Genomic DNA, 13881 nt, shown 5'->3' with positions numbered 1-13881 from the left:
AAGTGGCAAACACAAGTAATAAACCAAGGAAGTAACAATACAATGTTACTGTTTCATTTTAATTTTTTGGGGTTATTTTCTTATAAATTCTTGATGTTTTGTTCCACAACAAAATACAGGTTAAGAATGACATAGTGTAAAAATAAATTTTCTGTGATTTTTGGAGTGAAATATTCCTTCAAATTGCAGGAATACATAGAGATTTTACAAAATACACATAAAAAAATAAATAAAACAAAAAACTTAATATAAGGATAGACGAAGAAAAAGGTAAAGAGAAAAGACCTTATAATTTGAAAACTTCAACTTTGAGAAAGTCAATTAGTAAAAAGTAAAAAGTTAATTTTAGGGTTAAATGTATAACAACTAAGGAAAAGGTGGCTATAGAATTCCGGCAAGAATTTTACAGTATATTGGACTTGATTTCAGTGCAAATAATTTTAAAATCACATAATCATTCAAAACATTCAGAATTCTGTTTCCTGTAGCTATGCAATTCCAGACAGACAATTTTCCTGTAGGCCTACAAAAAGATTTATGTTCAAAAATGACAAAAGCCGGGTGGCGGATATGTCCCAGTCTCGCCACAGAGGTCATGAATGAGACAAAATAATTACTGTGAGCAACTGAAAAAAGGAAGCAGTAAATTACACATCCTCTTTTAGAAACGGCAGAAATGACGTGGCCATTACCAAAAGGTTATGATATGGGTTAATTGCTTTCTCAGTCCAAATGATGACACCTCTAAAGTAAAGATTATCTGGAACAGCTGTGGCTGATCTCTTAGCACACTGCAAGGGTAATGACAGGGCACAGGGTGAGAGAAATGTCAAGGGTCATCCTGTGTTTTCACCATGCCATGCCCTGACCTAAAATCCACATCAGTTTCAGTTAAGCTGCAAATTGTAGTCTTGTTCACCAAATTGTTACGTGAAGCTATGGATCAATTCACTTAGGGTTTCTACTACTGAATTTTTTACTGAAAATACTATCAGAGCTTACACATTACATTATTGTGTTTATTTTCCAGGGCTTGTTTACCAAAAGCGTTGTGAGCCAAGTTGACAGTAGAGAACACATGGGGCCCTATCTTGCACCCAGTGCAATTGACTTTGTACACCGACGCATGTATCATTCCTATTTTGCACCCGCGCAAAGCGGACTTTTCCTTCCTCAGACGCACGTCGGTAAGTTAGGAAATACACTTGCGCTCCCAGGGGCGGTTCAGCACAAAGAGGAGGCGTGTTCCGGCGCAAACGTTCCTTCATGCTATTTTGCAGGTTTAGAAAACAATTGCGCCACTAACTAGGAAAAAATAGTTTAAAGTCAGTGGCGCGTTGCGCATGTTATTCATATGCTATTTTAAGGGCGCATGCTTGGCCATAATCAATGTAGCGTGTGCACAACGTGCACTTTGATTCTCTCATCTACACAGAAGCAGCAGTTTTCATTTTTGCAAATCATACATTATTACGATAGATAGATAGATAGATAGATAGATAGATAGATAGATAGATGATAGACAGACAATTTATTATAAAAGCATACATCTAGCTTACACATTTACCCAAATTATCATACGCCTGTTTAACCGAAGTTAATTTGGGTGGGTTTCTCCATCCCCAATGTCCCTGACGAGAACGTGGGTCTCCTCGGCTGTGAACCGCTCCTGGTGTGTGGCCTGGCAAATCCGCCGTTATAATATCAATCCGCCATGTAACAAGCGCGCCTGCTCTTAAAGGGAATGTGAGAAGTCGCTCTGATTGGTTTATTTCACGTTACGCCCAAACCACACCTATGAATAATGAAGCTACTTCAGACCAACCCCTTTTAGATTTGCGCCGGGCGCAAGAGGCATTTATCCCGCCGGTATAATAGCAACAGTGCCGAGACTCGCCCACAAAGTTACTTGCGCTTTGCGCTTGATACTTGCGTTTCAGATCGTTAAAATAGGGCCCATGGTGGCAATGCTCTCCACGATCAACTTGGGCTCACAATGCTTTTGGGAAAGAAATGAAAGGACTAAAGACGACTAGGAACTAAGGCAAAACAGTGGAAGCAAAACCAAAACAGATCATAGATGCCACCTACGTCACTACAAATAGAACGCCGCCATATTTACGACCGACTCGCCCGGTATGGCCGCCCAAACTGCCCATTTGAATGAGAGAGAGAGAGACAGAGATACCTGTAGAAAATGTCAATTTTAGGCTCCGATCCTTATTTGTTACCCCCAGTTTTCTTTAGTCCATTATTATCTGCCCCAGGCTTGCCCCAATTGGCCTTTCATGATATAAAAATACTAAAGTCATAGAGCTTCATGGCGCGCGTTCATGAGAGTCGAGGCGATGTCATGAATGAATCTATGAATCCGCTGCTGTTCGGCTGGCATGAATGAATCTATCTAATCCGAACAGCAGCACTGGCAGAGTCCAGAGAGACACCAGCATCAGCACAGCCAGAGACATCAGCCAAATATCATAAAAGACTGCCATATCTGTCCGAAAGAACAGATGTTCAATTACAGAGAAGGTTTAATACACACAAATATCGAAATGAAAGAATCTTTCGAGTCGAATCTTTTTGAATGATTCACTCACGATTCGGCTGCGATTAAAAGCTATCATGAGGTAAAGCTCATCAGTGATTATAATATAACGACTTTATATATAATATAAATATATAATATAATAATAATATAATATAACGAATTGCAGTTTGTTCATCACGTAAAGCTATCATGAATTAATAACGATATTAATATAACGGACGAGTCGTATTAGATCACTTTTATTACATCGACAAGAAGAGTCTCCATTAGGCTACATATTCAAAAATGTCCCTTTGTCTTCCACGGAAAGTAAACTTAAGGATTGGCACATTAAGGTGAGAAAATGACGGCAGAATTATAAAATATGCGTTGGCATTTCAAGGCTGAGATTATGCATCGTCTGCATAGCTAACGTTAACTTACACAAAATAACATCTAAAGTGCAGGTGACGAAGACAATATCTTTATGAACTTCAGAAAAATATTTATTAGATTTAGGTAGTTATTAACTAACAGACAGACAGACAGACAGACAGACAGTTATATTCAAAACAACCCCAAATCTTACTAACTTACCATGATAAAGTGCTTTAACATTTAAACAGATCCAACAAATAAAATGAAGAAAAAACATTATCTGTCTGTATAATGTTGGGCATTGAGAGTATAATGGAAATATAATTAACCACAAACCAACATGAGACTTCAAGTCTTTTAAATAAATGATTCTCTCTTCTATCCTTTTCTTTTGGTGTAGAATAAAATACCAGTTCAGGGTTCCTCTTTCGGCTGTTGTTGCAGCCAACTGCACAACATATTGCAGGCATTACTGAGACCATCGGTCTTAAAGATGGCGGCACAAAGCTACAGTGACGTCAGGTGAACCGAATGAATACTGTATAGGTTACAAGCTCAAGGTTGTGGGCTCAATTTCTCGTATACCTTAAATCCAATCAGCGTAAGATGTTTGGGATAAAAGCGCCTGTCAAATGCGTAAAAGTAGAGACACTTGCTTTGTACACACACACAAACAAAGAGTCCCTTAGATGAGCAGTCACCCCACATCGGATGAAAAGTTTCTTCCTCAGGCATGTCCAAACATGTCCTCCCTAACAGAACACTGCTGAGGGATTTAAGCCCTATTACCGATATTTGTTTACATCTCTGCAGAATTAACTTCATTACATTCGATCTCAAGGGATGAAGACTAGAATCGTGAATATTAAATGAACATTGCCAGAACACTTTAAAACATAATTTTGGGCGAAGGTAAACCCTTTGAATAATAATTAAATTATAATTTTGTTAAATAATATAATACTCTTTCAATCTGACATTAAACATAGCTTTTAATTTATGTAAATATATTACGCAAAAAGAAAGATGGTGGAATGATAGGCCTACATGTAAATTGGTTGCCAGGGACAATGGTCAATTACCAAAAATTTAGCACACAGAATGCAATGATTGACCAAACAGAATAAAACATTTTAGAGAGTAAATACACAGTAACAAACACTCAAGTTAAGTATGATTTAAAAATGTTATCTTTCATTTTCAAAATGAACCCAAATCTACCAGATTCTCAACAGGGGGCTGGGTCCCACAGGATGATAATAATAAACATTATGAATTGTTTAATATATTACATAATGAAATTTCAATAAATTATAATATAATTGTTACGGAACTATATATTTTGAAATTTTTTGGAAACTGACAATTAAATATTGATTTAACAAATTGCTTCCAACAAATTAGAACGATTCTCTGAATGTTTTACTTTAGGACACAGTATATTTTACATACATAACATTGTATTTTGCAGAATAACAATTCACGCCTTTGCTGGTTTCATGGCAGCATTTTATAACCTAATTTAGCCCATACTAATCTCTCAGTTACTATTTATTGAACTAAATAATTTTATCGAACTTTATTATGATTATATTAAATGTATGAGCCTCTAAATTAGGGGAAAAAAAACCCAATTTAACTATTATTGTTATTAATACAGAACTACAAGCCGAAATTTTCAAAACATTTTTAATTTATTGAATACATTTTGTTATTTCAGGCAAAATACAATAAGAATATCAATAAAAATAAAAGTGTTCTTTGGGTTAATGCTGATGTTCCTTCAAAACTTATTGATATTGTATAAATAATTTGATGATATTACATTGACATTATTCATCAATTGACTAATTTAATGAATTGAATGAACGAAGACCACATTTGTTTGCTGTAATCCACTAATGTATCCACCTTATTATCAATGCAGAAGTAAGCTATTTTACGTGAATATGCAAAACTTCCAATTCATTTGCAGCCGCCAATGAACTAGACATCCGCCACTAGACATCCTCATGAATTTAAAATTCATGAAGATGTTTTAAGGTTAAAAATATTTCTGCATGTGATTTAAAGACAAATTAATCAAATTTGACAGTGTTATGTAAAAATAACTTCTGTTCTGTCACTTGTCGTCAACTATTTAAGGCAAGGCTTTGTCATTTATTTATTTTGCAGGTTTTAAGCATAAGAAGTCCATGCAGTGCCGCTTCTTCAAGCTTTCATCACACCACCAAGACATCCTTTTCAAGCACTACAGAAATTGGTCAGTTAATGCAACTTCCTTTCCTTTTTACACCCAGAATGTGTTTGTATTTTCAAAACAATTAGGGCTTTAAAAACACATTTGTGGAGGGTACATCCAAAGACTGGCATTAAAGGAGAATGCCACATTTTCTTGTGACAACTGTGATTTTAAGGACATCTGCTCTCAATCAAAATTTCTTCACCATTTAAGAGGACATCATGAGTTCAAAGTACCTCCTGTGAGAATTCTAAAATTCAGATGAAATTACACTAAACACTGAGTGAAGTAACCCTGAAGTACTTCCCATTTTTCCTTTTTTTCGTGTGTGACTTTTGCAGTCTTACAAAATATTTGTAAATGTTTTAGATGCTTAATGTTTATAAATTGTTAAGATGCAGTTTCATGAGCTCAAAGTACCTCTTGTGAGAATACAAAAATTCAAGTGAGGTTACACTGAACATTTGAAGTAACCCTCTCCAGTTACTTGCATTTTATGGTGTTTTTGACGTTTTTTCACTTTAGCAAATATTTGTAGATGTTTAATGTTTGATGTTTAAACTGTTAAGCTGCAGTTTCATGAACTCAAAGTACCTAAATACTAAGATTTAAGTGACATTTCTCTAAACACTGGGTGAGTACACTCCGCAGTTACTTACATTTTATGGTATTTTTTTTTAAATGTTTTTGCAGATAATTGGATGTTTTTTCAAATAATTGTGATTTTGTTAATATAAGGTGCAATTCATCAGCTTTGTGTATCTTATCAGAATCCTGAATTTAAATGCATTTTTAGGTCTACTGTGCAGAAAATTTCCCATTTTAAGGTATTTTCACAATACTGTTGTAGATTTAATAAAATGTATTAATGTTAGATTTTATTATTATTGTCACGGACCTCTCAGCAGCCAATCACAGCACACTCCCTCACCCGAATACTAACCACACACATCTGCACCTCCTCTGTACCTCTCATCAGCCTGCCATAAATGCACACACCTCGTCCCAGCTCATTGTCCGGTTTTGTTTCTATGAAGTGGACTCATACCTGATCTCTAGTGATTTCAACAGCGTTTTACTCCTCGAGTGATTCCCTTCTGTGAATATTTTCCAGCGTCTTCCTCTCCCTCGTGTTTCCTGTTTTCACCTGCAAGTAATACCATCCAGACAAGGTGTGTGTGTTCCATCAGCTCCAAGTCTTCTCATCCACGATCTCCTGGACCTGTAAGATAAGGATACTCATATCACAAAGTATTCACTGCTTCCAAAGTATTTCTGAACTGCCTACTCACCCGTTATCACTGCTCTGCTCAGTTGCTGTCAATTCAGTTCATTTGACTGTTAAATCTACACTGTAAAAAATGTCTAACCTCCCTAACTCAAAATGTTTTAGTGACTGGTCACATCAATATGTTGAACCAATTGAAAAAAAGATATAAGTTTACCAAACCATGTTATTGGCCCAATTATATATTTATATATTAGCATTCTTTTTTTGTTTTACCTAATCTAAAAATACACTGTAAAAAAACAAACCGTAAAAAAACCTGTAATTTTCTGGCAGCAGGGGCGCTAAATTTCTTATCCTATAATTACGGTTTATTACTGTTATTCTACAAACTCGCTTTAACCCCCACATGCTTAATAATCTTTAAGGAAAACATATTGAATAGAAACAGATTTCGGCAGTTATACCTTAATTTCTTTGTTTTCTAATTTCTGAATTTCTAAATCTGTAAAATATTACTACTTAATAATTTATGTAAAATTACACATAACTCTGTAAAAATACAGACAAGTTCCTTTTAAAAAACGTAAAATTGATGTAAAACCAAAATACAAGCAATTACCTGTAAATTTAATAGTGGACCTTTAAATTACAGCAAATATCTGTAAAATAACAGGCATTTCACTGTATAATGACAAAACGGTAAAAATACTGTCATCTTTTTTTTACAGTGTATATATTGGTAAATTTATATTAGTAAAACTATTTTACTGTATTGTTTATTCCCTATTTCCCCCCCAAAAAAGGAAAAAAAGACAAAAATGTATTACATCATTATATATTAAACACTCAAGCCATTCTGCCAGTTTATTTAATAATAGTTTAAATGCCAAAATGTTATTTTTCCCCCCTAAATAACTATTTGTTGCTATCGAAGAACACACAGTTCTTGAAACTTCTGGATTCACAAAATGAATCGTGGTTAATTACTCTCTCTGCTGTAATTATGATAAAGCTGCTTGCTTTCAAACTTTTTTTATTAAGATAGACAGAGTATTAATATATATACTAATTATATATATATATATATATATATATATATATATATATCAATACTCTCAGTCTCTCCTGATACGATGGACCCTCTTCTCAACATTAGAAGACCTCGATTTTGCTGATGATCTGGCTCTAGTCTCACACACTCACCAACACATGCAAGAGAAAACATCACGTCTCAGCTACTATGCACAGCAAGTTGGCCTGAAAATAAATCAGAGGAAATCTGAAGTGATGGTGCTAAACATCTCAGATCCATTACCAATACATGTGAATGGAGAAGCTCTACTAACAACAAATGAGTTCACCTATCTTGGGAGTACTGTAAGATATGATGGGGGTGCACACAATGACATTAAAAATAGAATCAACAAAGCCAGAAATGCATTCAGAATGCTAAACAACATATGGAAGTCTCAGCAGTATAGAACCAAGACAAAACTCAAATTATATCAGAGCTGCGTTCTATCCACCCTACTGTATGGCGCAGAATGCTGGAGAATGACAGCAAGTGACATATGCCAACTGTCAGTCTTCCACACAAGGAGTCTGAGAAGAATCTGTCGGATTTTTTGGCCAAGCAAGATATCAAATGAGGATCTATTAACAAGATGTCAACAAGACAGCATGGGTAGCATTGTAACAAAGCGGCGCTGGAACTGGATTGGCCATGTTTTGAGAAGAGAGCAAGACAGCATCCCAAGAGTAGCCCTTCATTGGACACCCGAAGGTAGAAGAAAGAGAGGACGACCCAAGATCACCTGGCGTCGCACAGTAGAGGAAGAAATGAAATCTATGAACCTGACATGGGGAGATGTCCAGAAAATAGCCCAGAATCGACCAGAGTGGAGGACCTTTGTTGCTGCCCTACATGCCAGAGGCATAATGGGCAGTAAGTAAGTAAGTAAGTCAGTCTCTCTTAATAAAAAAAGTTTGAAAGCAAGCAGCTTTATCATAATTACAGCAGAAATACCAAAACACATATTCATATCTTTATATTAGAGAATAGCCTATGCTATTCTCTCTGTGTTTCTATTTTAACAACAATTATAGCCAGACTATATAAAGAATGTTTGTTATTGAAACAACAGTAATTCTTACAATAATAAATAATGTTTCATGCCAAGATTTATTTTTGTTTTTAGAGTAAGTATAAATCGCACAAATCAACAGATTATGTAATAAAATTCCAGTGGAATGTACATGTAACCTATAACTGAACTCAATCACAGCAGGATTTGTATTCCCTGCTCGCAGCTATATGCGTTGAAAACATTCCTGGATCATGATGGTAATTTTCAATGAGTATCTCAAATAAAAAATGGAAGTTATGATAATATTTGCAAATATGTTGATAGATGTTTTGATCTGTGAACATATAGCACTAACAACCATAATATACAGTAAATAAATCAGTATTTACATACATTTTAAACATGTTCTAGCTTCAGTATGATACAATTTTCAATGAAACACTAATTCTTATGATTATATTATTATTTTCACTACGCTAACACCTTCTTTGAAAGATTCAGTGGTTATATTTCCATTACAAAATGCCAGGCTGCTCCCTAGAGCAAAAGCCATCCCATCCATTAATTATAGTGTGGTTGCATTAACTTGCGGAATTGCAAGCTTGTCCATTAGGAGAGTAATATATGTCCCCTATGCTTTTTGTGAAGGAGCTATAAAACTCTGTAAATCTCAGAAATGGTCCACATAAAAAAACAAATCTTTAATGGAGGCTGAGTCTAAGATGCCACAGCTATCTGTGAAAAAACCCCAGCTCTAATATTTTTGTCATGTGTCTTTGTAAGCATAACTAGTTTTCTTATTTATATTAATAAAGGAGTTCATGCGTCAGAAGGATGCATATACAGTTCTATTCGAAATTATTCAACCCCCATTGCAAATCATGTATATTGGCAAAATTTACAGACTTTCAGCTGTTTGCAATGAACAAATCAAACAAAAGTAATAGAAATAGCTCATCACAACAAATGTTTCAAGTGGTTTCCCCAAATTCAACTGAAAATTCAACTTGCAATGACTTCTGCAGGCTCAAAATTATTTAACCCCCTGAATAGAATCCCTCACAACAGCACAAATCTGCAAAACAGGTGTTGTCTCAAGCACACCTGATGCAGCTAATCAAGGGCTTCATTAGTTGCACCAGGTTTTCTTGAGCTAGAACACATGAAATATCTGAACTGACTAGGTTGTTGAGTGTCACGTTTGACTGCATATTAGAAATACGGCTAAAGCCCCGTTCACACTACACGCGACAAAGCGACACGATACCATTCATTTCAATGGGGAGCGGGCGACTTCCGGCGACACGCGTGGTCGCGACCGTTGGCGACTGGATGGGGCGTGTCTGGCGACACGACAAAGTTAAGAAATGTTAGACTTTCGCGAGCGACAACCAATAGGAGTGGAGCCTGGAGCGCGCGTCATCATCCTTCTCTGCTCAGCCCCTCGCCCCATCGACAGAAAGATGGAGGAGTATCTTTTAAAATCTAAAATACTACTGTTATTGTGTCATGAAATGTAGTTATAAGAGTTTTTCAGTCGAGAATTTAGTTGTTTAAAGCTCAAATATGTGGTTTGTTTATACAGATAGCGCCTATTTTCAATTTTGATCTGATATTTTCGGAGTTGTGAGGCCCAGGTACTCGTTCATTTAACTTACATGCTTTACGAGTCTAAATATTTAATATTTAATATATAACACCAAGACGTACACCACTACTGACCTAAAAGAAAAAAAAAGTTGGCTCCCAATTTGCTCAAAATCATATAAATAAGCCACAGACGTTTTGGTATTCTGTTCTGTGGCGCGATGAAACAAAACTGGAACTTTTCGGCCCTATGGATCAGCGGTATGTCTTGTGAAAAAAAGAATGAATCAAAAGTTAAACATGGTGGTGCTTGGTGATGCTCTGGGGCTGCTTTGCATCCACTGGCACTGGAAACCTGCAGCATGTGGAAGGCAAGATTAAAGTATCAGGAAATCATAGGAGAAAACGTCATGCCATCAGTGAGGAAGCTGAAGCTGGGGCGTCATTGGACCTTCCAACAGGACAATGATCCCAAGAATACCTCAGATTCCACCAAGGCTTGATTGCAGAAGAAGTTCTGGAAGATTCTACATCGGCCTCCCAGTCACCTGACTTGAACCCCATCTCTGGTGGGATTTGACGAAGGTGGTTGCAAACCCAAGAATATTACTGAACTGGAGGAATTCATGAGGAATGGGCTAAGAAGCTGGTGTCTGGTTGTACATCTCATTTGCAGCAGCTCATAACAGCAAACGTTTTTTCTACTAAGTACTAAATATACTTACCATGAAGAATAATGGTTGAATAATTTTGAGACTGCAGAAGTCATTAAAAGTAGCATTTTCAGTTGAATTTGGGGAAACCACTTGAAACATTTGTTGTGTTGAGCTATTTCAATTACATTTGTTTGATTTGTTCATTGCAAACAGCTGAAAGTCTGTACATTTTGCCAATAAACCTGCTTTGCATTGGAGGTTGAATAATTTCGATTACAACTGTAGTACACGTTCTTTTGTTTATCCTGAGTCAGGGAACACAAAAGGTGGTCAAAACATCTCATCTAGACATGTATCCACAGCCGGTTAATTTTTTTGTTATGGCAGCAGCCTGGTGGATTGTCTGGCAGTGACGACACTGCAGATGTAAATCAACAAGCATTAGAATAATTAATGTCAGCTGTTTAATATGGAAGACCCATCCACGACTATTAATAGATGCATTTCTCAGACGGTGCATATGAAATACTGGAGCTCGTCCGCTTTAATTATGAGATCAACTACGGCCATATTAGTAGTATATATAACTACTGTCATGAGTGTCAACCACATCACTAAAAGATTAAATGGACATGGGAAATCAAGCGCAGACCTTACAAAAAATGATTGTGGTGGTGTAACACTAATGATGGTATCAAGCAGTATTACCATGGTGCCTTTTAATCATTCTATTAGACTAAGATAGTCTTTAACATAGACAATAAATCACATTGTGCTAAATAAAAAAAAAATTAGGTTAAAATATTTAGAATTTTTGGCCAGTGAGGCATTTCAAAACAAACTGGCTGCTCTTCATCATGGTTACAAACTCATTAGTAAGAGTCAACAATGATTGGTTGACGAAATGTTCTAAGGTGTGCAATTATTTTCAGGGAAACACAGGGCTAAAGTAGTTCCAGGCAGGTCTTGACCGCATTACAGTTTCATATCACTTCGCCAAATTAGTTCCATGTTTTTTCACAAAATTATGTTTTATTATGCACGGAAAGCACATGCTCTTTCTCCTGCTCTCTCTCCCAGTCAAACGCACACACATCCAGTACGGACACACACTCACGCAGAAACGTGTTGTCAGCACTGCTCTGATGATTTTATTAGTAAAATAGTTTAACAACTTAATGGCTACATGTCATTTCTCACTAGCGAGGTTATAACGCAGCTGTTCTTGAAGCAGATAAACTTACAGTTTGGCCATTAGTAGAGATGCTGCTGCCGAACACTGTTGAGAGACGCACAGGTTCAGGTAATTCATACGCTTAATCAATCTCTCTCTCTCTCTAATAACTGCATTAGTCTACTATCAATGGCTCAAGCCTCCGTTACTAGCTCTAAAACAATGTTTTGGAATTAGCAACGGGGGCGTGGGAGGAGATGCAAAGAAATTATGCGTCCTACCATTGTTCAAGACATTTGTCAAGTTTTTGTCCTTTAAACACTCTTGTGTGTAGGAAGAATTTCTTATGGACAAAAACCTGACAAATGTCTTGAAATACCACATCTGAACAATGTCTTGAGGTGTGGTAACCGTAGTATAAATGGAATAGTTGACTCCGGTTCGTTGAATTATTAGAAAATAATGCACACACCCTTCGCATCTTGGCCGCAATACCACCTTGGGTGTGCATTGTTTTCTAATAATTTAATGACCTGTCGTCAGTTAATTTTAATGTTTTAAATGAATGATCACATTAGATCATTGCAAAGTTTTTTTTTATATATATATTTTAAATATAACTATGACTGGGTATATGTAAAACTGCACATTCTCCTTTCTAAAACTGTACTTGTAAAAACATACTCATTTACAATTTATAAAAAATTCTTGTAAAATGACAGATCTCATTAAAAAAATTATAAAATGTATATAATTCATTTAGAAGACATTCAAAACTGTTTGAAATTTTTTGCATTTAGTGAACTTCAGCAATTGTTGTGGACACAGATAGTATTTATTTCATAACTCATACACCACAGCATTTACATGATACTCCAAGGAACTTTGAGCATCCATGCAATTACCAGACACCATGTCCAATATCACGGTAGATTTAAGTAAATGAGGCATTTCTAAGATATATACATAATCAAGCAAAACATGAATGGTATATCCATACAGTAAAAGTCACAAATTCTGTCAAAGTCTGTTTAGCTCTAGATACAATTGAACTCTGCATAGAAGGAAAAAACGCTAACCTTTAGCTATATCATGTAAACAGTACAACTTTTGTTCTACATGTCAATTTTATTAAAACCCTTCACTTTGGTGCAATAGCTCCTCTTAACTACAGACGGACTAACAAAAGTTGTCATTTGTAAATACAAATGCTTGCCTCTTGCCCTTAGTTTAAGAGTTCTCTCTCTTTCTCTCTGCCAGTAAATCTGTTTGAGGGCTAATCTGCCACCATGTGCCAGCTGCTCCCTTGGCAACAATGGCGTTGCAGTTTCCATGGCAATACTCACTCAAGCCTGATCATACAGGATCAAGGACTGGCACGATGCCAAGGCAGTCAGCGAGAGTGTCACTCCTTCTGCACGTTTATTAAAGAGGCGTGCAGTCAAGCACAGGTGTACGGATGGGTCTGTGTGAGTGTCAGTTGTGTATGTAGTGAATGTCAGCTGTGCTCTGGGCAGGTGTCGTTATGAGAGCGGACGCTTTCACATGGGCTGGTGTGCTTTTGTCCCTGTATATGATGTGTATGTAGTAATGTGTAATGTATGATAAAGGTGTACCCATCCGTACACCTGTTTATGTGTGTATGCATGCAATTAGAGAGAGAAAGACTGTTAGAGAGACTAGCTCAGCCATGTGGTCAGTTCTCATTAGCTGGCAGTTTAATAGAGAGATGACCTGAGCCATTATAGCCAAGCTGGACGTCCATTAACTGCCACTAACCAGCTGTTCAAATCTGGGCCAACAATTACAAGTGGTCACACAGTGCACATTGTGTTTGTGTATGAAGGGCAAGGAGTTTGATCAATCAGTTACTAGAATGTATTTTTCTGACGTAGTCGTCAGTCGTTTTTCTACTGTCAAATCTAGTAGACTTCTAGGAGGTAGACACTGGTAGACAGACTTCCTAGTCCTCATCATGGAAATAATATACATTAAA

General features: G+C 36.4%; 2 long non-coding RNA genes across 2 annotated transcripts in view; one reads left to right on the top strand and one right to left on the bottom strand.

Annotated features, from left to right (window-relative positions):
- Positions 1-6363, top strand: part of LOC309509374 — a 97868-nt gene extending 91505 nt beyond the window's left edge. Inside the window, exon 3 of the long non-coding RNA XR_014209871.1 lies at positions 6238-6363. This is a non-coding gene — a long non-coding RNA (uncharacterized lncRNA). The remainder of the gene's footprint in view (positions 1-6237) is intronic.
- LOC309509385 overlaps positions 1-13881 on the bottom strand; it is a 217691-nt gene that overhangs the window by 86230 nt on the left and 117580 nt on the right. The gene's annotated exons all lie outside the window — the stretch shown is intronic.

Source organism: Leuciscus leuciscus, assembly GCF_965113295.1.
Source record: "Leuciscus leuciscus genome assembly, chromosome: 11".
Taxonomy (NCBI): Eukaryota; Metazoa; Chordata; class Actinopteri; order Cypriniformes; family Leuciscidae; genus Leuciscus; species Leuciscus leuciscus.
Note: the sequence above shows the minus strand (reverse complement) of the source record. Positions and strands in the feature narration are given on the sequence as shown.